The sequence below is a fragment of the Crocodylus porosus genome, unplaced genomic scaffold, assembly GCF_001723895.1.
Source record: "Crocodylus porosus isolate Cpor-Errol unplaced genomic scaffold, CroPor_comp1, whole genome shotgun sequence".
Taxonomy (NCBI): domain Eukaryota; kingdom Metazoa; phylum Chordata; order Crocodylia; family Crocodylidae; genus Crocodylus; species Crocodylus porosus.
In genome coordinates, this window is record NW_017728931.1 from 54,927,452 (window position 1) to 54,954,641 (window position 27,190).

Consider the following 27,190-nt stretch of genomic DNA (forward strand, 5'->3'; position numbering starts at 1 on the left):
GCCAGGGCAAGTGGGCGGGCAGGCAGGGAGAAGGGGGAAACAGAGCACACCCTGGGGTGCAGTGGTGGAGGGGCGAGGGGCACTGCCAGCTTCCAACCTCAGCTCACTCCATGCCCACTTCCAGGAGCAGGGCCAGGGGGTCAAGGGCAGCGGTGCCCCTCTGCAGGCTATGCATGTGCTGCCCAGCTGGGGGGGAGCTCACACACAGCAGCCACTGCCACCACTGCACCTCGCGCCACTTGCTGGCAGCAGGAAAGCCACATGGAATGCAGGGTGTGGTGGCAGCCACCGCATGCAAGCCCCTGCCCCTCTGGCCCTGCTCTGGGCAAGCAGCATGGGGCACGGTAGCAGGGTGGAGTGGTGCTGGCATGCAGTGGCCACCACCGTTACCACACTACCACTGCCAGCTACCACCTTACCACCACCGGCAGCTGCACCCACACCACACCTCTGCTCACGTGGCAGTAACGGTCACCAGCACCACTGCTGTGTCTCGCATTGCTTGCACAGAGTAGGGATGAGGGCAACAGTGCCCCTCTGCGGGCCTCATGTGCCTGCTTGGCTGAGGGGGGCTCACACGCAGCAGCCACCACACCCCACATCCCGTGTGGCTTTTCCGCCACCGGCCACAGGCAAGTGGCACAAGATGCAGTGGCGGCTGCCACGTGCGACATCCCCCTCCCCCCTGGAATGGGAAGCATACATGTGGCCTGCAGAAGTGCACTGCCGCCCTTGCCCCCCCCCAGCCCCTGCTCCTGGGAGTGGGCACAGAGTGAGCTAAGGTGGGAGGCCGGCAGTGCCCCTCGCTCCTCTGCCACCACACTCTGGGGCGCGCTCTGCTCTCCACCCCCTCCTCCTGCCTGCCCACCTGCTGGCCCAGGCTGATGGAGGGGAAAGCTTTGGGGAAAGCCCCACCAGGAGTGTCAGCCAACACGTCCTCACTCACTCAGCCCCCAGCCAGCTTCCCTCCCCAGCCCTGCCCCACAACCCTCAAGCCCCACTTAACTCCAGGAACAAAGAAGACTGATCCTCCTCCTGCAGCAGCCTCCAATAAGTGATTGTGTCAGATCCTACCCTTTCCCCCTCTCCCTTCCCCTCTCTCTCGCCCCTTCTGCAAACAGCACTTGCAGGCTAGAACTCGGCCAGCCTGCAGAGCTCTTTGCAAAAGGGGGAAATCCATGGGTTTTCCTGCTAAAAAGGAAAAATCCATGTTTTTTCCAGTTAAAATGGGAAATCCATAGTTTTCTCCTTTTTTTCCTGTGGGAAACAGAAAACCCAGATCCCTGCTCATAGCCATGCATATTGTTTTTAACTCGTTCCAATGACATTATGTTTGTTTTTGCTTTAATGTTAAATTGAATAATATAGCCCTAGCATATGAGTAAAGCTTCAAGATTCTTTTTACCTTGAGAAAAATGTGTTGTATTGTATAGGATGATTCCAAAACACCACCAGCACCTGCTTTTTGCAATCCTAGATCCACCTATAGTAACTAGGCTAATTGTTACTAGAGCCTTAGAGCCCTAAAGTATGATCTAAAGAAAATCGTAGAGGATAGAGGATTCAGGACTCCCTAATGCTTTATCTATACAGATACACAATGCTCACTGCCATAGCCGAGCGCCTTTCAAATTACAAACCCTTGGACTATTTATGTTCTTCTCATTCTGCAACTATGCCAGGGTTTATCTGTGTCATAATTCCAGGCAAAGCTCAACATGTCTTTGTTCCCTTGATAGAGTATGTGTGTGTATCCACATGCACGCACATGTGCTATGTAATAACTCTTTTTCATGTACTAGTGGGACACAGAGATTGTGGCTGGTGGTTTTGCTGTGTTCTCTTTGATGACACAGGGGCTTGGTCTAGACATGATGTCAATTTAAAAAAGGTGGAGGGAGAGTGAGGCCTTTGTTTTTCTAAGTAAAGTCATGAAAGATATTTCTATCAGGCACACAAAAATTCAAGTTTGTTTAGTAAGGTGTGAACTAATTTAAAACAGATATCAGGGTGACATTCATGTTACTTAATTATTTTTTTCACTAAAAACTTTTTTTTTTAAATGAAATTGTAGACATTTTTGAGGAGTGGTCTATAAAAATGAAAGTGGTGACAGATATCCTTTCAGGCAGCTATCAAAGCTATACACAGAACAATCAAGGTCCTATTGCTGCAGAGTGTAAAGGACTTCATTTTCATTTGCTTCCACCAAACTTGTAACTTCAAGATTGTGCGACAACCTCACTGACATATAAGCACCCTCTCTCTTCTAGCCAACTTGGCAGTTTCAAAGAATGGACAAAGAATGACCACTAATTCTACAGTAACTACAATTCTTCCAGATGTTGTAGTCAGTGTGGGCACAGCTGGAACTAACACCTGAACCTTATGTGCAAGATCAAAACATTTTTTACTAGCAATCTGTCACGGTTATACGTGTACCCTTTCACTCCTATACAAGGGGCTAAGACTCTTGCAATCCTCTCACTTCTCTCATGATTCAAAATCAGAGCCTCAAAAGTGAGGAAATGGAAAGTGGGTCACAGCATGCACTTTGACAGTAGGGCCAGTAAACATTCTCTCTGAAAATAGGTCAGTGTGGATCCCACTAAAGGTAACAATATCATCCCTAGATGGCAAGCATATAGAATACTAGCTTTATTTTTCAAACAGTAATTCTAGTACTGCTCATCCAAATGTAATGTCTATCCCAGCAGCCATAACAGCAGCATACTATTCCATGGGAATCAGTAGCTTATTCTACATTCTGACCGTTGCATATCTCACAAACAGGGAACCTCTTGGAAGCCGATACTAGATGTGGCCTGCATTCTCTTGGAGCGTGCATCAATGTTCAAAGTTAGAAGCTCACCAACCAATAACAGCAACTGGAAATGCACTTGGAGATCCTGCAGTGAGAAACTAAACAGCCACAAAAGCAGGGTAATGACCAAGATGGCATGATCCTAGTAGAATACTATGTAGTTTTTTTTCTCTGAGCACTGAATGCATCTTCTGAAAGACAACTTGAAAAGTAACAAATGGTTCAGATGACAAAGTAAAACCATCTTAGGGTGGAACTTGGGAGTGCAGCTCATAGAGGTCATCAATTGTACAAGCTGAAGTGATGGTTAGAAGATGGTGTGTTAGAGCATTCCAACAGTGGCACAAAAGAAAGACCTGTGAACTGTGCAAAGTTAGCAGCAAGATCCCATCAGGGAAGCTACGCCCATAAGCATGAAATATATTAAGTAATATTGCTGATACTGTTGTGAGTGGAAAGATCATGAATGGCTGAACAAACATGCCAATATCATGGCAAGATGAGACTTGAGAGACCCAAATACCAACCCTGCCTGTCTGAAAAACACCATACATTACACCTCAAATGAGTGTAAATTTGTTTGTGTGATCCATATTGAAATTTTCTTTCACTTTGAGTACGTCTTCCTGGAGAAGGACCGCTTACTCCATATGACAGCAAGTCTCCTCCAGTACCATTTACCAGCCAACTGGTACAAGTACTGATCTTTATTTTGAAGTATTATACCCATATATACCAGGAGGCATTTGGCAAATTGTATGGAAATCTATATCAGATGCAAGAGCCAGAACTATCCCAGTAAAATGTTATCAAAATTAGTGTAGCTTTGTCCCTCCTAATATTGGGCTATATTCCTAGGGGTCAGGGAAATCTGTAGGAAGACAAAGAGGAAGAGTTAGTAAGACCTCTGGAAAAGAATGTTGTCTGGCAGCCATCTCAGGTTAATATTTCCTCAGAAGTCTGGGTACCATATTATCCTTTATAATGAACACATTTAATATTTCCAAGGTTTAGGTCAGAAGAGACAACTCTATCATTCAGTCTGATCATTTGCATATCACAAACCATTATGTTTCATCCAAATATCCCCACATTACAACCAAAGCTTTTGGTTAGATAAATAATGTTAGTGATTAAACTGTGAAAACAAGAGAGGTTAAGTTGTCATACAATATCTGAAGCTCCTCCAGTGGCAAGAATTGGATCATATCTCAATGGTCCCAGCAGACAAAGCTCACACCACACTGAGAAGACAACCCCCCCATGGTTCCTGCTAATCTGATCCGGGTGAAAATTCTTACTGACCCCCAAATTTGGCAATCAGAATGATGCTGACCAAACTAGCATAACATACCATCTGATACACCTCAGATCACTAGTCCAGTGTCCTGGACCCATCTAGCATCCCATCTCCCCATGTGGACAATTTCTGACATTCCAGAGGAAGGTAAAAAACCTACATTACTTCTAGACAGTTGTACACGGAGGTAAAAATTCTCTCTTCCACGCAACCAGCTAGTTGGTGTCTTGAAGTATGACAGCTAATTACAATATCATTATAGAATCATAGAAAAATAGGGCTGGAAGGAAACTTAAGAGGTCAGATGACCAATTTCCTGCTAAAGGAAGGATCACCATTCTCCCTGCTAATCTCCAAAAAAGCCTAAATCTTTTTTTTCTTTTCAGGAACAACCCTCATGCACAACTACCAAGCATAATGCCTAAAACATTAAAAAAAAAAGACCCTTTAAGTTGCCACAGGTAAAGCATGGGGATGAGGGCACTTTCAAAGTCCTGCCACTGCAAAGACAGGAATGACTCGGTAAAATACACTCACGAGATCCAGGGAAAAGGACCCAGCATTACAACGAATCAGCTGCAAGTGTTCCAACTTTGAGCAGGCCAATACAGGCAAACCTATTTTCCCCAACGCTCTCGAGCAAGGAATCTCTATTCCAGGCGAGAAGGGACCCTAACTCTCCAGCTTGATATCTGCCTCATAGAGATGATACAATCTCTCTTGGAAATTGAATTAGAGCATCATACACAAAGAGGGGTTCATTAATCATATTCTAAGGAGATGAAAATGATGAAATCTCATTTAAACTCTTGCCACGATCTCTGCATCCTTCTAGAAGCATGGACCTCATAACTAGCATCGTATTCTGTCTTACCAATACTGTCTATACAAAGGAGCGAAATTAGCTTTCCTACTTCTACCTCAGACCTCAGTGCAGCTGTCCTTAAATGAAAACAAACAAACAAACAAACAAAAACCCTTTCAAAACCAACTTGAACACGCACACAAATCACAGAACAAGAAATCATCCACACACTGGATTGTATTAACCAGGGTCTCAACAAGGACTAGGGTAGGGGTGGGCAAAATATGGCCTGCGGACCAGATTCAGCCTGCCAAGGGATCTCGTCCAGCCTGCAGCAGGTCTCTTGGTCCTCCCTGGCCCAGGCGCAGGGCACAGCCCGGGCCATAGCATATGCAGCCAGCCCCACCACTCCCAGGCATGCAGCAGCGCTGGAACAGTGCAGTAGCCAGACTCGGTTCCCAGCAGCCCCGGTGGTGGTGGCTCTTTCTGGCTGCCACACCCAGCCCCACTGCCTGGATACGCCAGCTTGTCTGCCCCACACCCACTGCCAGGGATGGGATGGGGCCACAGGTGGGCGGGGAGCGGCATCTGGGACCAGAACAGGAGGCCAGGGCTGGGGCATAGGGGGCTCTACCTTAGGCCTGCAATTCTAGCCCTGGTCCTGCTTGCCCATTTTGCTCCCACATGCCACTCCCCACCCAACTGCAGCCCAACATGGAACAGAGCCACTTACAGAGTTCTGGTGAGCTGCTGGGGGGTAAGAGGTGCTGACCCAGCCCACAACTATCCTAAACTCCCTAAGTGGCCCTCTGGCCAAAGTAACTGCCCACCCCGGAACCAGGAATTCTCATCCCATTACCTAGACACCTACAGTGTCCATCCAGGTGTTGACTGCCTTTTTGTTTTAACCAACCCAAACTCAATCAACACCAAATTCTGGGGTAAAGCATCCACACCTGAGGACAGGAAGGTGATCCATATGGATCTTGACAGGCTCAGGAAATGGGTGGATGAAAACCTGATGGTGTTCAACACCGAAAAATGCAAGGTTCTCCACCTTGGGAGGAAAAACCTGTGCCATGCTTATAGGCTTGGCAGTGCTACGCTGGCTAGCACTACAGATGAAAGGGACTTGGGGGTCACGGTTGACCACAAGATGAACAGGAGCCTTCAGTGTGATGCTGCGGCTAGTAAAGCGAGCAAAACGTTGGCTTGCATCCATAGATGCTTCTCAAGTAAATCTGGGGATGTCATTCTCCCCTCGTACTCGCCCTTGGTGAGGCTGCAGCTGGAGTACTGCATCCAGTTTTGGGCTCTGCAGTTCGAAAAGGATGTGGGGAAGCTTGACAGGGTGCAGAGGAGAGCCACGCACATGATCAGAGGTCAGGAAAACAGACTTTAGGATGAGAGGCTGAGAGCCACGGTGCTCTTCAGCCTGGAAAAGCGCAGGCTCAGGGGTGATCTGGTGGCCACCTATAAATTTATCAGGGGTGCTCATCAGGGGGAACGTCTGTTCACCAGAGAGCCCGAAGGGATGACAAGATTGAATGGTCACAAACTCCGCCGCGACCAATTCAGGCTGGACATAAGAAAGAACTTCACTGTCTGAGCCTCCAAGGTTTGGAATGGACTGCCGCCGGAGGCAGTTCAAGCACCCACTTTGAACGCCTTTAAGACCTAGTTGGATGCTTATCTTGCTGGGATCCTATGATCCCTGCTGACTTCCTGCCCCCGGGGCAGGGGGCTGGACTCAATGATCGTCTGGGGTCCCTTCCAGCCCAAATGTCTATGAAATCTATGAAACCCACTTATTGCCTCTCTTAGCAGCATCCCCTTCTTCCTGTGCCTTTCCCATTCCCTTCTATATGTCATCTTATCTTTCTGCAAGCTCCCTCAATAACATCTGACAAAGTAGGTTGTTGCCTACAACAGCAGGTCTCTCTAAACCAGGTAGTCTCTAAAGTGCCACTCTTCCTTCTGCCTTGTCTTCAGACTAACACAGCAAACCATCTCCCTGCTTCTACTTGATATTCTCCTGTTTTTACATTGAAGGACTACTGTTGCTCTTTTTACTACTTCACTGCACTGATGGGCCATGTTGAGGCAATTTTAGATGATGATCCCCACAAATACATTTAGATAAAGATCCCAATATGGACAGATATTTGGCTGGGGTGATATGATCGCAGCACCCGTTCCTGCCCAGGGCAGGGGGTTGGACCCGATGATCTGTTTAGGTCGCTTCTGACCCTAAGCACTATAAAACTACGAAAATATTCTTCTGAGTCACTGTCCTCCAAGATATACAGTACCTCCTTTTAGTAGGTACAACCTACTTTCTTGGTTTTCAGATATATTACCATCCATTTGGCTGAATTACACATTTTGTTGTATTGTGACCACTTAACTCAGCTATTCATGTCACTAACAGCAACCCACTGCAACATGATTTCGTATGCCACCAAGCTTTGTCATATTCAAACTTTGCCATAAAAAAAATCGTAAGCTACCATGAACATAATTTATAAAAATTAGTTCGGGACCAAGAGAAAGAGGGATCGCTGAGGGAACTTACTAGAAATAGCACTGATCATTGACCCCTCCCTTTTAACAGCTATGCTTGAGATCTATCAGTAAGCCAATTTGCACTTTAGCATATGCTTTGCCAATTACATATAACAAGACTTTTAAAACTACACAATAGTTTTAATTAAGTCAAATGGGGAAATTTAAGTATACTACATCACATTTACCTTCCAACAGATTTTTTTGGATAGGATTATAATGGTTTGTTTGACAAGACTTGTGTTCCATTAAGCCATGCTGACTAGCATTATTTTTTAGGCCCAATTCTTTGTTGAGAATAGTCTGCTAAGTAACAATTTATTACTTTACCAGGCTTTGACAGTGACAGTCTCCAAATCAACTTTTTAAATATTAGAACTAGACTGGGGACTTGATAAAGAATGCCTTGCATTCAGTCTTGTCTAACGTTATCCCAACCCTACAACTGGTCCAATAAAAAGATTATTACTCACAAAGTGCTTGCCTTTTACATCCTTTAATATACTAAATTTTCACTGTTGTTTCTATATCTCCCTGTAACCAGGATGGCTTCTCACCCTCTGTAACCTTTTTCCATATCTATGGAATCATGGATTTTGGACATCCTGTAGGATATCCTTGGACAATCCCGTTTTTGTTAACACTTCCCACTTTAATGTTCCCAGTCAATTAAGCTGAGAATGGCTTTAACCTTTGAAAAAAAATTAGCCCTTTGCAAAGGGCTGCCTATATTACCAGTTAATGCCATATTCCATTTGCAAAAAGTAAATATTACCAGTTTATAAGCAGTAGTATAATAGTTAATATTTAGGTCTGTGATCAATTATTTGCCTAAAGAAGAATGAAAACCCATATTAAAGTTATCCTATACAAAGGATGAGCTTTTCTATATTAAAAAGTTCCTAAAGATAAATTATGATGATTTAGTTACTGACTGTGCAAATTCTCCAGCAAAGGTCTCCCAGCATAGTTTTTCTTCCTACACATTACAGAAAGAATTTTAAGGACTAGCTCATTTTGTTTGTTAACAAGATTAGATGGTCTGTAAGAGAGCCACCAGACTCTTTCAATCATTAGACTTTTAAACCACAGACTTTCAAAATCCTGTGATCTAAATTCTCTCCCTCACTTACCTTTTAAATGTCACCTTCACTGCCCCTATTTTTCCATTTTATCCTACACTACATGCTGTAGTCACAGATTAGTGTGTCTAGCATAAAATATATCCCATCAAGTTTCTACAATAGCCAGATCGTTCTTGTATTATCTATTTGTAAATACTTTCCTCTCGGTTCTGGCAACAGTTTTCTTCAGATGTTACATTCAGCACCTAGCAGTAATATGACACTTCCAGCCTATGTTCTACTTTCAGCAGTGACTTAATTTCCAAACTTTTTTTTTTTTTTTAAACTTTTTTGTCTGCCCTACCACTTAACTCCATTGCTTCCACTTGTGGGATCTGCTGTGATATTGATGGGAGAACAGTATTATTAAGCTTTCTGACATGCCACAGAAGCACTGAGAGGAAAAGGAATGCAGACGCCTCCTCCTGCATCACACTGCCTTTCTTTTAGGCCCTATTCATAAAAGTGAAAAGGAGAAAATTCCCACAAGCTCTTTGACATCCTTACAGGTTTTGTTGAACCAGGGTCAGCTTCCCTGTGACTGACTGTTGGAGCCAGCCAAGACCTTGTAGCAGACACCAAGTTATAACACCCATAGCACTACCATAGCACTTGAGAAGCACCACCAACTGCATTTATGCAAGTACTGAAATGCCTTAACTGCGGATGTACCTGGCAATTAAGTACAGCCCCTTCCTTCATACTGCTTTGTTTATTAAAAGTGACCCAAACAGGACCAATATTTGCTTACTCGTTTGCTTTAGGACAAATTGGGAGGTTTCTTTCATCGTAAGAACTGTTTTTGTATCAGCACAAAACACCAAAAAGTTTGTGTTTGGTTTAATCTCAAGCTTTCCAATTTTTTAGTTTGCCCACTACGCCAAAAACCTCAAATTTGCACAGTTCAAATGCATCAGGGTGAAAGAGAAGAGATGTCAAGCTGTCAAAACTCAACACAGAAGAGTTGATAAAAAAATTACAGCAGTTGAAGATGAAAGTAATCAAAATGAAATCTGAAACATTCATAGAGTCTGAAGAAAACATAGCCAAGGCCATGAATCAGGAGGTCAGACAAACTGCCAGGTTCAGGCTCTCTGCCATGGACAATAAAACATTTTTTTAAAACCACAGAGGGACAGCAGCTGCCCTTATCCTCTTATACAGAACCATGCACTATCCTGACATTGCTACTCAAGAAATACTGGTTTCTCACATAAGCCACAGCTGAATCCTCTCCGACGCGCACTCAAAACACCACTGCTTAGAACTAGAACATTTTACCTCTGAAAGACAAACTTTGTGCTCAGCTAAGTAGAACAGTATTTCTGTTCACAGGTCTTAGAACGTGGCCTCTCATGCTGCACTGAAATAAGACAGTATGGAGCTCAAGAGAACAAAGAATAAGAAAAATCTTCACTAGGCACTTCACTCATGTAAGTATTAAAAATACCATCAGCAGTCCTGCATATGTCAGAATGTGCCAAACTAGCAAATTTGTACAAAAATATTTTGCTTTATTCCTTGGATGAGACTTACAACTCTGCATTGGAGATGTGGGTACTTAATTCCTATGATTTTAATGGAAACCAGAGGCCTGAAAACCCTTTAGGAAGCTTGAAAAGTCTCAGTCCTCATACTGTTAGCATAATTTTGGCAGAATCTTTCACAACAAAATTACAAAAGCATTGATACCAAACAATAAACCCTGAGATTTAAGCTGTAAAACAGGATACATAAAATTATTAGGAAAATGTTTCCTTTTTGTCATCAGCTGGTATCTGGTATCTGTCAGACTGTCAACATGCCTTGGCTTAAGTCTACAGACAAGTCAAGAGCATTAGTTATCATTTTGAAATGCTTCTCAGAACCAGAGTGGAGTGCTCCAGTGGTTTCTTAATGTTACCTTATTCATAAGTAGGCAATATCCGCTCCAGCAGCCATGGTATCTGAGTCACTCCTATTCACTTTAAGTCATGCTACTCCTATTTCCACACTCAGTTGGTCACTATACAACGTATTTCCTCCAATGCACTTTTACTTCCTATCCAATTAATATTTTAATCATGCTCATATTCATTGATGAATCACAAATCTCAATCCTTAGTTAGCTACATACGTGGAACCAACCGTTTTGGCTGTCCTTTGACCTTGTCAAAGACCACTGATGTTAATGGAAACATTTTCACTCACATTACTGGGCTTTGAATCACTTTCTTAAAGAAAGGCATCTGACAGTTTCAGTATTTCATTTAACAAATTCAGTAGTTTAATCGCATGTTAAAGAGGCAATGACGCCCTTGTACCATATGCCTCAATCTGTCTCTAATGCCCATTTTACTTTGGCTTTTCTGTCCAAGTGTCACATTTTATAACTTAACATATTTTTAAAAAATTTTTCTACCATATATCAATTCTTCTCTCTCATAATATTCCAACTTCCTATATAACTCTTAATATAATAGCTGCTAAATTCACGCCCCTGTACTTCGTGTAATTCTCCTCCCCCCCCCCCCAAATATCTATCTTACTCTTATTTTCTCTTTGTCTGGCATTACTTGTCCTTCCCATACCATTAATAAGTCTTTTCTTATAAGAGAAACTTCTGCATTATCAGTCATGTGAGACATTTCAACGCTAACTCACCATGCTATCCATTGAGTAAGAATATCCTGTCCTACCATGTGAGTAAGATTTCTATATATAGGTGTAGTTATACTTATTATGCCTATTTACACAAGCTTCAAGTCTGATAATGTAACATTTCACTGGTTATAATTTAAATGCTGTACTACACTTTTTCTTACCCCTTGCTATGCAACAATTCTACTATACACATCCTCTTCGGAAAAGGCCGTATTTTGCCAACACCTTAAGTCGTGACAGGTATTCTGGTGAGAAACAAAAATAGCTCGTGTCAACGTGGAACTTCTACGGACTTCTTAAAATTTAAATGCAACTATGGAGAAGGATCTGAGAGTCTTGGTAGATCACAGACTCAGTGTGATGCAACTGCACAAAAGGTAGATTCATCAAAAGAAATTTTAGGTGCAACACATGGAAGGTGACAGTACCTCTCTGCTTGGCACTGGTTAGGCATCATCTAAAGTAAAATGTGGAGCCCAACACTGAACACAATAAAAAGGACATGGAGAAGTTAGAGGTCTAGAGGTAGGCAAAGATGATAAAGGGCTTGGAAAACAAGTCATATGAGGATAGGGTAAAGGAGCAAAGCATGTTCAGTTAGCAGAATAAAGCACTTAAGAGGGGACATGACAGCTTATGCAAATACCTAAAGGGCTTCCCTAAAGAGGAGGAACACCTTTTCTTTCTTGCTGAAGGATATGGACCAATGGCTTGAAGTTGCAGCAAAGTAGGACTAGACTGAATATAAGGAAACAATTCTTCACTGTCAGAACAATGAGACAGTGGAACAGACTGCCTAGGGAAGTTGTGGAGTTTCCATCACTGGAGGTGTTCAGGAAGAGTTTGGACAGCCACTGGTCAGGGACTATGTAGGCATAGCAATGCCTCATATTCTACTATGAGTATTTCCCATGCTTCTGGGCTTTGCTAGTTGCTGCATGGGGGTCGGAGGTAATTCTGCCCCCTACTTCCCTTTCTGCTACCCATCAGGGGTTTTTTTCTTAAGCCTTCCTCTGAGGTATTGGGTGTGGGCTGCAGCCAAAGCTGGGGATTTTAACTGGAGTGTGCCAGTGCATCTGCTGGGACTTAAAGCCAAAGGTTTTGGGCTAGAGGGCTTTGTCCCTCCATTCAGTCAGATGGATTGCCGTATTTGGGGTCAGGAGGGAATTTTACCCCATGCTCATACTAGAATGGACTCTGGGGGCTTCTGCCTTCCTCTATAGCAGAGGAAGTGGCTCTTTAGCTGGGATATCTTGAATATATATTAATAACTGTTTACAGGAACAGGATGTTGGCTCTTGTGGTCCTCCTGCTTCATCTGTGGCAGGTTACGGTGTTATGTCTTGTATTGTGTTAGCCTTACTAAGAAGTTAGATTATGGATTTATATAGGATGGTTTGGATAGGGATGACCCTACCTCAGATAGGAGGGTGGACTGGATGACCTATGGAAGTCACTTCCAGTCCTTCTTCTCCATGGTTTTCACATATGTTCTGTGCCCAAAAAAGGCATGCAAAACTCAAACTGTCTTCAATTTATATCAGTTAAAGTTACTATGCTATATTGCTGGTTTAGCATTTCAAAACACTTTTTTGTAGCAAAAAGACTACAAAAATTGAAACAGATGAGAACCACTGTGCTACAGTGACACACAACCTTTTTAGGGAAGTCATGGAGACATATACTGAATCTAAATTTGGCAGTACCCTGGTTAAAACCACTATTTCAAAATCGCAGTTTACCTACTTTATCTCCAGATTGCTGCACTGCCACAGCCAGGTGCAACTTCCCTGTGCACCTGTGTTTCCAGAATGTGTCTACAGGAATTGGAAAGGGGCTGTGGCAGCCTGCATTAGGCTTGCTGCAGCTGCTTTCTGGTCCAGCTGCATATGTACCTCCTGGAAAGAGAGACAGGCAGGGCAGTTTCACCTGGTTGAGGTGGCAATAGCAGTGGTAGTGCCTGAGCCAATGCCACAGCACCCATGAAAGTGTCTTGAGGAACAGCACAGTACTGTAATACTGCTCTAGCACTTAGAATATCCAACCAAGATTAAAGCCTCATGTTTAGGCATTGTACAAAGCTAACAGTGGGACATGAATTAAGGGTTAAAGGAGATTACAAGTCCCATTTAAAAAATGGGGAATGGAGGCACAGAAAATTTTGCAATATTTCACTAGGTCACAAAAATTAGGGGCAGAATGGAAACTGAACCCATATCTTGAGTTCCAGACACTGACTTAATTCTTCTTCTCTTACAACTCTGTTCTTCTGTTTCCTACCAAACACTCTTCAGTTCTTTAATACACTGGTCATACTATATCAACACACCAATTTCTCTGCAACACTTTGGAAAGGAGGCTTGCTATGCTTTGTTTTTGAAGGAATGTTTCAATGGCTACTTTACCAAAAGTTTTGAAGCCTGAAGATAGAAATTTACTCTCAAAAGAAAAAGGCTCTCTCAATATGGATATCTGGGACCAGGCAAATAACCCCACTTTAGAGGATGTCTCAAAGCAAATAAAGAAAAACTCCATAAATAAAAACTAGGTAAAATATAAGCTTAGCTGCACTAACATTGCTATTACTCTTTACTTAACATTAAAAAAAATACATACCAAAACATATTAAGGCCTCAAATCATAACAAATCCTTGGTTTCGTCTCCCAATTTACACAGAATCTCAAGCCTATCATTTTCTAAATTTGAGACAGATGATTTCAAGTTATATTCCAGGTCATCTTTATTTGTGTGTCCCCTTTCCTATATAGTGTTCCAGCATTAAAAATTTTTATTAGTGTGTTGAATATTATCTTACCTTTTGGCTCTGATACAATTAGGTCAGTGGCAGTTGATCTCAACACGTACCTTAATTTTTTAATAGATTTGTTATGATCTGCTCATTTAAATGGATTATTTTCTAATCTGTACTTTCTTATTTCCAAGAATTATTTTGAAATTATGCAAGGTATACATGCACCTTGCACACAATAACTCTATAAAGAATTTCATACATATTATTAGTACCTCTTCGCAATTCTCAAAACAGAGCTCACTCAGTCATGCTTTTGAATAGATAACTTCTTCTGGAACAGGGCCCCCCCTATCATATTACTAGTTGTTCTCCATTGTCTTGTTGACTTGCAAGTTGGCATACAAACACAGAATATTAATTAGATTAACATGAACCAAAAAACCACATATCAAAGGCTTAAGGCACCAATTAACATAGTTTGGTACGGTATTTCAATTCAAGATATTTTTTTCTACTTCTATAACGGGTCACAGTTACCACTGGTAAATAATTATTACCTTCCCATAAACTAGTAAAGACTCCCAGTTTTGTAATGCTCATGTATTCTTTCTATATACAGGGATATTATTTGCAAGGTTAAGAGAGATCTTTTTGGTTTGTACTGAAGATGCACAGAATCTGTTTGAAAGAAATCCCATATGCATTTTCAACAATCATTTCACAACTCACAAGTGACACTTGCAACAGCTACAGCCAAGCAAACATACTTCATCAACACCTGTGATGCCTTTAAAATTTACTCATTTCAAGTTCAGAGGCTATTCAAGAGCTAGAACAAGAAAAAAATGTTTGATTCTAACATCCAAGGTTTTAACTACTCTTAAACATCTCTCAGTTACCATAGCTGAGGGTCAAAACTCAGCAACGGCACCCAATTGGGATAAAAATGGGGGGGAGGGGGGGAAGAAGCACCGAGCTGAAGCACAGTAGACAGAAGTAGAGGAGTAGATATGGGGCTTTTGGCTTGCCCCTGGACCCACCCACAAATTGTGCCCTCACCCAGACTCAGGAGGCACCAGTCACCCTTGCCAGGATATCACATAGCTTAAGCATGCATTGTGTACCAAGTGTGATTTCCAGCTCCTCAGATACAAATTAGTGGTAGTACTGGAAATTCTTGGCATGATAGCAGACTGCACTGAACTACAAACTCTACCTTGTGAGCACAGGCTCTGGTGGTAGTCACACAGTTGCATGCAAGTTCCCACTTTGACTGGTAAAGGATCCTTTTACCAGAGCTTATGGCCTAGACTGGTGGTCTCCAACCTTTTTATGATGAAGATAATTTTTTGGAAATAAAGGGCACCCCCCTCACCTGCCCCATCCCCTGTCCCAGCCCCAGCCCAGCAGCAGCAGCAGCAGAGAACTAGGGTCGGGCCCAGGTTGGTGACCACTGGCCTAGACTGTGCTTACAAGGTTTTCTTAAAAGGAGGAAACCAAGCCATCCAAATCAGGGAACTGCATGTGCCAGATGTCACTTATCCAAGACAGAATGTGTGCATTGCAAGTAACAAATTTGTTGGGCATCATTCCACAGAGCAAAAAAAAAAGTGTTACACACAGCACTGTTGAATATAAATGCTGGGATCTTGTTAAATTCTAAATTCGCTACAGCCTGAGCCATGATAAAAAGATTGGCTAACCTGAGGTGGACTGGCTCTGTTTGAAAAACAGGCAGATCCCAGGCTGTCCAACTCCCAGGTACACATAAAATGTGCAAGACAATTACCTAGGGTCAGCAGCTTCATCAGCTGTAATGGAGATGGATTCATATACTGCCAGTGCAGACTTTGTGGACTGTACATGCAAAGCAATCACTGCAGTGAGATAGTCTTGGCAAAGTTTGTTTCCACATGGGAAATATCTAGCATTTGGCATTTAGTTGGCATGTTCAGGTAGTCCCTTAACTTAAGGTGATCCGTTTTCTCAAATGGGATGTTCACTGCTGCAAAAACCTTCACAATGGAAAATATCACCACTTGCTTTGCTAAACTGTTTTCTGTGGTCCTTTTAAAGAGTGAGGACATGGTCACTTGTTTCTTGTTCTGACCTTCAGACTCTGCAGCAGCCTTTTGCTTCATGTTCACCTAAGATGCTAAGTGTCAATCTATAGTTTTTCCTCGACACTTCCAAAGTCACAGTACTGAACAATTTACCTGCATCTGTGTGCAAGGTCCCTGCAGGATACTGCCTTACACAGTCCAGAAAAGCAGCATATTTTGTCTTCTTGGAGGATTTCTTCTCACTATTCATTATCCTCAGGCTGCAGCATACTGCAGCATCACCCCTCTGGCTGCCTCAAAGATGGCACTGTAGCCCTTTCACCCTTTTCACTTCCTCAACTAGCACCCAACTGCTGCCTGTACTGAGCCTAAGACACAAGCTCAGCCACTCAGCTGATTCTCTCACCCCATGTGCTCCAAGGCTGCAGGGCTTCCCACTCTTATTTGTTTGCTGGTATGTTTTGTTTTGGGTTTTTTTCTGGGCAATCCCTACAGAATCACAGAAACCATTTTTTTTGGGCAGAAAGTGACTGATTTCCCATTTTTCACAGAAAATGTGAAACTGTGATTGTGGCAGGTCCCTACACGTTATACACACACACACACAAACAACTTAGGAACTATTCAGGTGTACAGTAGGACAAAACAAACTCAGTGAAGCCTTAAATACAGAGTATCGGAGTGCACAAACTGAGGATTTTCCTGTTCTTTCCTTTTCTTTTTACAAGTTTCCTTTTTTGTTAAAGGTCTCTTTTGGGATCCTCTATCAAATTCATCTGATCTTAGCATGTAAAACTCTGGGTCTAATTTAAGCTTCTTCTACATCTTAGCTTGGTGGTGGGATAACTAGACCATATCTCAGAAACAGGGAATACTCCTGCTGAGAGGCAAAAGTAATGAGGTCAAAAGTTTTGGAGTTTTTTTGTTTGAGGCACTTGGCCAAACATGATATCAAATGCTGACTGGGAGCATTACGGTGTACAGGGAAAGCTTAAGGAGTCCACTGAGGAACAGGTGTCAGGTAACACAAGATGATAGGATTAATAAAAAGGGAATGCATTAGGTTTGCTCACTAACCCTGTGCATCTGAAGACACTAGTTTTTGATTAAACAAACAGCAATACCACAAGCTTCAAATCTACTTTATAACATTCCAAAAGTAATAGGAGTTTCCTCTGGCAAGCCAGACTGGAAAGTATGGCCTGGGGAAACTTTGTTATGCAAGGAGCACCTGAACACTGCCCCCACATATTAACTGCACCACTAAATTTCATATATTCTCCTATTATTGCCAGATCTGCTCACAATTAGCAGCTGCTGAAATTCCTTCAACTTGCAGTCCTCTCTTGTCTTCAATCCCCTTATCTGTCATTCAGACACAACTCACTCTTAAAAAAAAAATTGGGAGGAGTCATGTTCTGAATAACATGACTTACTTATCTTTAGCATTAACAGTAGATGAAGAGATCAAATGAGCTCACCTTGGAACTCCTATATTCCACTCTAGGTGCAACCGATAGCATCTGAGGTCCTAAAGGGTATTGCCATGGCTTTATTTATTTTAAGTCTAGGTCTCTGCCAGAACTGGAGATCAGTTGTATCACTGGAGACAAGCTCTTTAAGATCCATCTTCTATGCCAAAAAGGTGCATTTTTTCCACAAAATAGCACAACATTGCCTGAAACAAGACTTTACAGCAAGATAGCTGCAAAGTTGTTAGTTATCTTGGCATAAAATATCAAACTTGCCAAAGAACAGGCCCTTCATATTAGTAGGACTATCACCAGCACAAAGGGCAAGAGGTGAACTGATTTTGCTAGTTTGGCACTATGGAAAGATATAAACAGAGGCAACACTCAAATGTTGATCTTTTTTGTTAGATATCTGTTGTAAGCTCTGTGTTTGTAGTTACTAAGATACAATAGTGCAATTAAGTGAGGGGGAGGGCACAAAAACAGCCACTCCTACAAATCGACATGGCAGCAGCCCATACTGCCCTGCTTAGGCTGCCAAAGGAAAAAGGACACTCTGCAGAAGTCTCTTCATTAAGAAATAAGCCATGGGAGAAATGAGGATTTACATCTTGCATATTTCTTAAACCAGTGGTGCTCAATCTTCTAGCTCCATGGGCCAAATGAGTGGTGTGGGGCTGGTCTGCAGACCTGATCAGGCCCTGAGCTGCCCCTGCCTAGCCCCCACATGCTGGTACTGGGCCCTCTACCATCCAGCTCCTCCACTGCCAAGTTTTCAGAACTGGTGGAACTCCACAGGCTGGACAACAAGGCCTGTGGTCAGATCTGGCCCACAGGCCAAGGGGTGAGCACCCCTGTCTGACACCATCATGGCTACTGCAATCCTACTCCTGTAGGAAACATAATACTTCTGATAATGGCATGTTTAGAAAAAAAAACTGTAATGAATCCTAAAAGACTAGAAGAACTAGATGATCATTTTAGAAAAATACATAAAAAAGTCAGAACTTTGGGTCTTTAAGATAAAACTTCTGGAGGAAAGCTGGAGATATACAAGGGATGTTTGTATTATGAGCCCCATATATTTTGAAAGGTGTCTGTTGACTTATGAGCAAATAACAGTCTTCTGAAGGAGGTCAAGAATGAGCCCCTGGAATTTACTCCTGCTGAGAATACCCATACACTCAGCACCAAGCCATGTTTATAAAGATTAGCAAGAATCATCCCTTTTGTCCCACCCATTATGCTTTTATGAACTGTACTCACAACTTGGATTTCCAAGACTATAATTTTATAATAATGAACGCTACTGACTTAACTATAACCAAATTTAATTTAATGCCACTGGCATTTAAGTCTATATTTGGCCGAGTGTGTACTATGCTGAAATACCTAACTTGCTAGAACAATAAGTTAGTCTTGTGCCTTTCGGCTAGTAAAATTCATTTTTACCTTGAGTCAGGACACTGCCTGTCCTTTTCTTGCAGCAAAGAGGCAGCCTTTGATACTCCCATTCTAAGTTCAAAGTTCTGTATTTGTTGGTTAAATAGCTTTGCACTATTAGCCATATTACCTCAGTAACATTCACTTCTGTTCAAGATTGACTGTAAATTTGATGAAGAATAGTTTTAAAAAACAAAGGCGTGGGAGGCGGGAAGGGGGGGGGAAGGAGGAAGAGAAGGGGGAAAACTAAAACCAGCCTATACCTAGCATTTATCTTGGACATTAAACAAGAGCTGTGGCTGCCTGAGGTGCATAAAACTGCTCTTATAGCAAGATGACATCTTCCTGTTCCTGCAGAAGCATTTCTTGGTTTTAATTCAGTTAGCATATTCAGTGAAGATTCCTCTGTTCTTAGGAAACTTAATATATATATAAGGCATACTTCAGACATTTCCATCCTCTACATGTAAAAAAAACCCTGCATTTTAAATAGATTCTTCATTTTTAAAATCTCACTAGTGAAAGCTGTTTTCTGACAGGATTTTTTAAAATGTATATCTTCTCAAACAGGATGTTAAGTATGGTAAATGAATGCTGCCAAACTGTAAATCCAAGACATGCTGCATACCCCAATGCATGCCAGTTTAATCCCACACATCATGTTACAGCCTGTAATCATGAAAAACGGGATATACAGCTCTACTATATTGCAACAGCTCCACAGGAGGCATTATAATGTACTATGCCAAAATATATTATGCAGATTTAATAGCTAATCTGGCATGACATGCTGTTACCGTGTCAAGCACAATTACTGTAAGTAAAGTGCAGTGTCAAACTATATTGACCTACATCATTCCCTGAGACTTGCACAGTCTCCCACATCCAGAAATGTCCTTTACTACACAGAGTTTTGGGGCCAACCACTTCTACCAAGAACAAATTAAGACAATTTCTAGGATGACCTCTCTTGCAAGGACTATAGACCTATAGCCATCCTTTGCCTGGATTTAAAAAAAAGATCTTGATGCCACCTTCTGAACAGCTGTTGGCTAAAGCACATTACTTCTCCATTTGGGCCAAGCTAGCGGTCTCCCTATTTCAACAGGTTGCCATAGTCATTAGTATGAGATGTATAAGGTTAGAAATTAAGTCAGGCCCCCACAGAAAGTATTCCAACAACGATTGTTTTGTTTTGTTTTTCCTTTACCAATAGCTTGTTTAGTAAGGTTCATTCTACTTTTCATAAGGTCCCTATTTCATAAATAGAAATTTACTGTACATGAACATTATTTAGGGCATAGATCACAAACCCTTAAATAGGATCGGAGTGGAAAATGATGACAACTGCAAACAAAGAAACACAAAACGTGGCCTTTAAAATACAGAAGTAATATACAACCAGTTCCATGCCTACCAGACAAAACTCTAAGGGTCATGAACATTCGTCAGCTGCCATACAAAACACATTTATCTACCCATAGGGGAAGAGAGGCCACAAATGTTTTATTTGCCAGTGACCAAACAAAACACCACCTCAAAACTAGTTACCTTAGGTAGAATTTGGGAAGGCTGTAATATACTGTGCTGTAATCTCAAATCAAGCACTTGCAGATGTGAAAGGAAGAACCCTGCAAAATAAGAATAAAAGTTCCTAACTATATCCAGTTCAAACTTCAAACTACTTTACAACCTCAATAATGTCACAAAGACCTGGTGCTCACCAGCTCCCCATCTGCTAAAATCAAAAGTTACCACTAATCCCAAATACTGGACCACAAGCTATTTCACATTTGCTGATTGCTATTTTTATGGCTTTATTTGATGGTTTTGTGGGAGAAGCATCTCTCTTCAAGGAATTTTCTGCACAGTTTGGAAGCAACTTGAGACCTGTGCCCTTTTTCCACTTTTAAATTTCAGACAACAAAAACCCAATAAAAATATAGTGAAACAGCAGCATACTGGAAAAATAAATAAGTTACTCCATGTTTATTTTGGACTTAAATTGTCTGTATACATATTAGCTGTTTCTTGAATGGCACAATAAAATATAGCAGATGAAGTACACTTCGGCTCAGGCCAAATGTACCAATTTAAAGCAAAATCCTCAATTATTCCTTAAGCTGCTGGATTTCTCATGCTTTTCGTCTTCTCCCCCCAAAGAAAACTTTTGACAGTTTTAGTTCCCAGATGCACAACTACAGATATCCAATGAAAAACTTCACTGAAGCTAGTGGAAGGCTCTGTGGAGCTGCATCACTGTGCCATGGATCATGGGTACGATGTACAATTCCTGTTACTAAGTACATTGTTGAGCAGTGGTGCTCAACTCCTTTGGCCCACAGGCTGGATGAACATTGCCAGGTCCATCCATGAGCCAGATCTAGTGTGCAGTGTTAGCACAGCCAAGGCCCAACACAGCTGAGTGAAAACAGTCCACCTCAGGCCCAATGCAGCCAAACGGGAACATGGCCCAATCCCTGCATACTGGGGTAGCCCAACTAGGGCTAATTCAGCTGGGTGGGGTTTGAAATTTGGTGGCAGGGAAGTGTTAAATTGCCATTGCTTCCACAACACCAGATTTCCAGACCTGTGGGCAGCCCCACACGCCAGTTTATACGGCTTTCAGGACCAGGGGTTAAACCCCCCAGTTTTAGAGACTTTTATCCATTTTTCATTTTTTCAATAAAAATGTGATTTTTCACATATATACATGAAACATTTCTTCAATTTAAGGGAAATTAAATCATTCTTTAAAAAAAATAAATAAATCAGAGGTTCATTAAGCACACTGGAAATCAAATAAATAAGGCAAAACAAGTTCCTTACTGTCACTTGTCTGTTACTTTACATACAGTCACATTGTATTCTAATACTTTAGTTAGCTATATATAATGAAGTAAGCAATCAAGTACATGTGAAAATCTTGATACCAATGCTTGTTAATACTACTTTTTGCATTTAACTAAGAATTTTTCCTATTAAAAATTGAAATCTTGGCCTTACTATTTCTTTCCTAATATTTTCAAACATATTCTTATGCCAGAAAACCAAGGCCTTTAATTTTACATACAGAATATGACTAACTAGATCAAGCATTGCTGTGGTTCAGATTTCTCCATAAGAAACGGTATTAAGGAGCTTTTCAAATACATTTCCCGAGCCACTGCTGAAAATAACCCACAGGAAAAGGCTGTTGTTCAGCTATATAAATGAGCCTTTCATCAATTCTCATTTCATAGCTGATTTTCCGTTCCACATATAAGCTGCGATACTCTTCTGTATTAATTTGGAAGATTTGTGGTTTACACCACTGTTGGCAAGGCTGAAACAGGATGTGTCAAGGGAAAAAAAAAAGAAAACAAATACTTTGACAATAAATAACCCTATTTTGCATTTACTAAAACAGGCCAGGATGGATGTGTGTAAAAAGAATGTTGAAGCAAACAAAAGGAAGGGGTTGGGAGGCAGGATGGTGGGGGGGCAGGGGCAGAGAAGGGGAAGAATTTATAGGTTAAAGTGCAGGAGGATCAGATTCCATAATTAACTATGAAGCCCCAAAAGGATGCTTGTAATGTAAACAGGGAATTATTAACCAAGCTAAAGGAGAAGGCTTTTCAGTCATTTCCTTCTTTGTCAGTAGCAATCTGAATCTCTGGGAAGAACTTTGAGTTAAGATCCTAAGATGATTTTGTAGTGCTCAAACAAATCTAGATCTTTTAAATGTATCTGCATAGTTAACATTTGCACAATACACTCACAGCAGGTTATAATAAAAAGGTATGTCAAATTTCAAACCCTATATTATGTCTTGCTAACTTTAATGGATTTTATGGAATTTGGACACAACTTAAGGATGAATTATTGAATGGTCCAGCCTTTATGTCTAACAACAGTGATTCTCAACCTGTGAGTTACATATACCCAGGACTCCTCATCTTGATAATGCTGCAGATGCAAGGAAGTTATATGAAAGGACACTGCAGTATGGAGAAGGATGCAAAACCATAATCAAGATATATGCAGATTATATTAACTGCAAGCCCTCTAAGGCAAGGTTGTGTGCTTCTGTATAGTTTAGAGCCCCGGGATATTTAGAAACGAAAATAAAAAACCCAAATATGTAATAGTAAAATGATTATTAAAGAGGGCTTTCTTTAATAAAAAAGGTATTTTACCTAGCACACAAAAATAAAACAAAGCAAGTCCTGGGTAGAAGTGCAGATATGAGATTCTGTCTATTGTGCCTTCTCTGCTTCCTAAATTAGAAGTGAATTAATTACAATATGTGAGAGCATAGGGTGAAAAAGAGTAGCACAATATATAAAGGGTGACTCCACGGAATCCAGTAAAAGCACATTATATTTTTAAGGGACAAAGTCGTAACATGCAACATTTAGCAACATTTAACAGCTTTATGGCAGACCCTTCTTTCCTCTAGAGTTCTAGTGAGGAAAAGGTCCCCGAGATAAGCTTAGAGCACATGCAAGTTTTCCGTGAAGAAACTAGTTAACAATTTATCCAGTGCACACAGAGGGCACTTCAGTGGTAGTAAATGGACGTCTCCCAGTAGCATTAAATATCATCTACTCAGTGGCATCTGATATACATTTCACCAATACTTACACACACACATACTATATACACCACACACTTAAGAAGACAGCATCAAAATCTTAATTTGCATGCACCATTTACAATACCATTAGAGAACTTTCATTTCCTTTCTAATTTTGTCAAACAGTTTCTTCTCTCATCAAAGAACAGTAAAATTATCAAAACCCTTAAAAAGAAAAAGTGACAAAAGTATCAAAGTAGAGTTTTCCAGAGGAATGAAACTCTTTTTCTGATCACCTTTGAGGTTTTGAAATTTGTTTTCAGTGTACACTGGGAAAAAAAGATTTTTTTTGACAAACTGAATCATGTGTTGAGACTGAGTTTTAGACTGAAACTACCAGAGAGGTATTTAATTTCAGTTTGTCCATCTCTCAAAGCTGACTAGAAAATCTTGGACTTCAACATTTTTTCTAAATTAAATCATAGTGAGAATGAATGCATGCATCTATATGAAACATTTTTGTACACATTTTGACAGAATTTGTTGTAATCCAAAACGTTCCGATAAATTCTGATTAGGTATTCTTTAAAAAAAAAAAAGTTTCTTTTTTCTTTTTCCCCTGGAGCATGATAAATGATTAATTTAAAAGCTCTCGGTAGGGACATTCTCCATTTCAGAATGTATAACAGGTTAATTTTACTTTACAGTATTCCTCTCCTTGAAGGTGAACATATATTTTGGGAAAGCTTATCATAAAGAAAAAAAAACTGCAGGAGTCCTCCAAAAGTGAAAAAAATATAACCCCCGCCCCCATAAAAACCAAAACAAAACAACACAAAGAGTCATCTGGCTAGAATGCCATTCATATGCTACTCCCCCATTACATACTTCAATTACGTAGGTCTCATACAGAGATGTTCCACCGTGCTAGGAGAAAAGTCCCAGCACAAGGAGCTGTACAGACATTCAAGAGATTCTTTACTGAAGAGAACTGGCTCTTCCGCAAGAAGTTAAGAATTCCCTGTTTTTGATCTAATTTGAACATGTGTACACCTCTCAGGTGTGGAGGACACCCAATATCCCATAGCCCTCTGCTTATCCTCCCTTCAAGGGGAAAAAGAGCACTGGCTCCAAGATAGCCTACCCATAGGTAAGCTGTCAGGAAGCCGAGTGGGGATACTGCACAAGAAAGTTATCCCCACTCTCACTAATCAGCAGGTAGTAGTGGTGGAGATTCTCCTATGGAGGGGTACCTTCTAGAAATATGTCTCCCCAGCCACTGCTGATCAGCAGGGATCCTGGTTTTCCGTTTCCCACAGAAAAACAGAGAAAAACATGGATTTCCCATTTTTATCAGAGAAACATGGATTTCCCCCTTTTGCAAAGATCTCTGCAGGCTGGCTGAGTTCCTGATCAGCACTGTTTATCTTGGGATCCAATCATGTATTATTCAGGGAGTGTAATGTTACTCAAATGAATCAGGACCCATTCAGCTGGAGTAACAGGTTGGAAGAGCAATCCCATACCAAAAAGTATGCTGAACCCTAAAGAGTTCAAGGGCTTAGTGTTAGGGACACTAGCAGGGCTGCATGAAGCTTCGGTCGCTGATTCGATTCGGAGGAGATTCAGCGGCTGAATCTCTGAATCCGAATGGAACCAGAAGACCCATTAATCTCTCTGAATTGAATCGGAAGCCTCCGATTTGGCCATAGACACAGCTTAATGTTTTTTTCTACATATCTCAAGGTACCCGGCGTGGCTCGTGAATGCTGAGGTGGTAGAGTGGATGGGGCGTCCCACAGGAGCACATGCTCGGCAGCAGACCCAGAAGTGGACCAGAAGTACTTCTGGTTCACCTCTGGGTCCGCCACAGAGCACACAGGGGACTCCCCACTGCAGCTCGGCAAGTAGCGCCTCTTGGGTCTGGGGGGACACCCAGGGTCCCCCTGTGGCTAATCACTGAGCAGAATAAAGTCTTCAGATTTGGTCAAACCAAATCGGGGAAGTGATCAGAATCAGCAATTCAAATCACTGTCCCCCAAATTGTGTTGAATCCAAATCTGAATCAAATACTGCCCGCTTTGCACACCCTTACAAAGCAGGCGTTATTTAGCACTCAGTATTCTGACAAGGTATCTATAAAGGGGTATATAACCTCACAACTCAATCAATAAAGTTAAGCTTTAAGTAGGACTGATGTGGGATTTTATTAACTATATTTTAATTTATTTATACTTTAGCTCTAGAAAACACATTCTAAAATCAGAGCTTAAGAGAAAGTAAAGGGCATTATTAAATTCATGCAGAGCTTTTGAAATTTCTTTCAAAAGAGAAATCCTATCAGGCAATGGGTTGTAGTGGGGGCAATGCAATGAAAATTTACACTAATGACTAAATTTAGAGCTGTCCATAGTCAAAACAAATCAAAGAGTATGTATGGTTACAGAAACTCAGTAAAAATGCTGTCAAAATATCCAGGAAATATAGTGCACTATTTCTTCAGCCCTTCAGGGAATAGAGAGCAGGGGAGGGCAAAGTATGGCCCGCAAGGCTATTCTATCTGGCCTGCAGGGCCCATAAAACAAATGTAGAAAATGAATATTAATCTATCAAAAATGACAGAAACCAAGGGCGGTAGGACCCAGGGGAAGCCCGGTAAGCTCCCACAACAGTGGGGCCTGCCTGGTCCCACTGGAAGCACCAGGTCGGGCTTTTGGCCTGGGACCACATGGCTGCCCTGGTGCGGGAAGCCAACCACGGGCTGCAACTGGCTGCAGCAGGGATTGCCGGCCATGGGGTTGGGGAATGGCCGCTTTTCCCCACCCCCGTGCTCAGCTTTTCCCCAGGCTCCTTCCCAACGCAGGGAAAAACAGCATCTCGCCCACCCTGTGGCTGGCACCCCGCGCTGCAGCTGCTCGCAGCCTGTGCAGGGCTGTCCAGAGCAGGGACAGGCAGCCCCACGTGGGCTGCGAGCAGCTGCAGTGTGAGGCGCCGGCCACAGGGCAGGCAAGGGGCCGCTTCCCCACCCCCATGCTCAGCACCAGCTTATAACCCAGCCCTGCTACCAGCCTGGGCCCTGCGTGGCTCCAGGCTTGCCCCGTAGGGGCTGTGTGTGGCGACTGCAGCTGTGGCCCCCTGCTTGCCATGCCAGGCAGTGTTTCCCATTGTTGCCTCTGGGTTGCCCTGCATGTGAGCTCTGGGCAGGAAGCAGCAGCCAACACTGCCTGGCGCAGCAAGTGGGGGGGCTGCAGCTGCCGCCGCCACGTGCAGCCCTGACGAGCAAGTCCGGAGCCGGTGCAGGGCCCAGGCTGGCAGTGGGGCCGGGTTACAAGCTGGTCCTGAGTGTGGGAAAAAGTGGCCCCCTCACTTGTCCTGTGGCTAGCGCCCCACACTGCAGCCACTTGTAGCCCGCACGGGGCTGCCTGTTCCTGCTCCAGACAGCCCTGCGTGGGCTGTGAGCGCTGGCCATGGGGTGGGTGAGGGGCCACTTTTCCCCGCACTCCGCACCAGCTTCTTCCCTGCCAGAGAGCTGGGGGTCGGGGCTGTGCGCTGCCCCCTGCCTGTACTGCGGGAGTGGGTAGAGAGCCAGTGGGAGCACGGGGCCCACACCAGTGCCCCAGGGCCAGTGCCAGTGGGGGCC

At 42.4% G+C, this 27,190-nt stretch overlaps 1 protein-coding gene across 1 annotated transcript in view; it reads right to left on the reverse strand.

Annotated features, from left to right (window-relative positions):
* The window catches only part of FGD6 (FYVE, RhoGEF and PH domain containing 6), a 99,475-nt gene that overhangs the window by 58,772 nt on the left and 13,513 nt on the right, over positions 1 to 27,190 (reverse strand). The window lies entirely within an intron of this gene.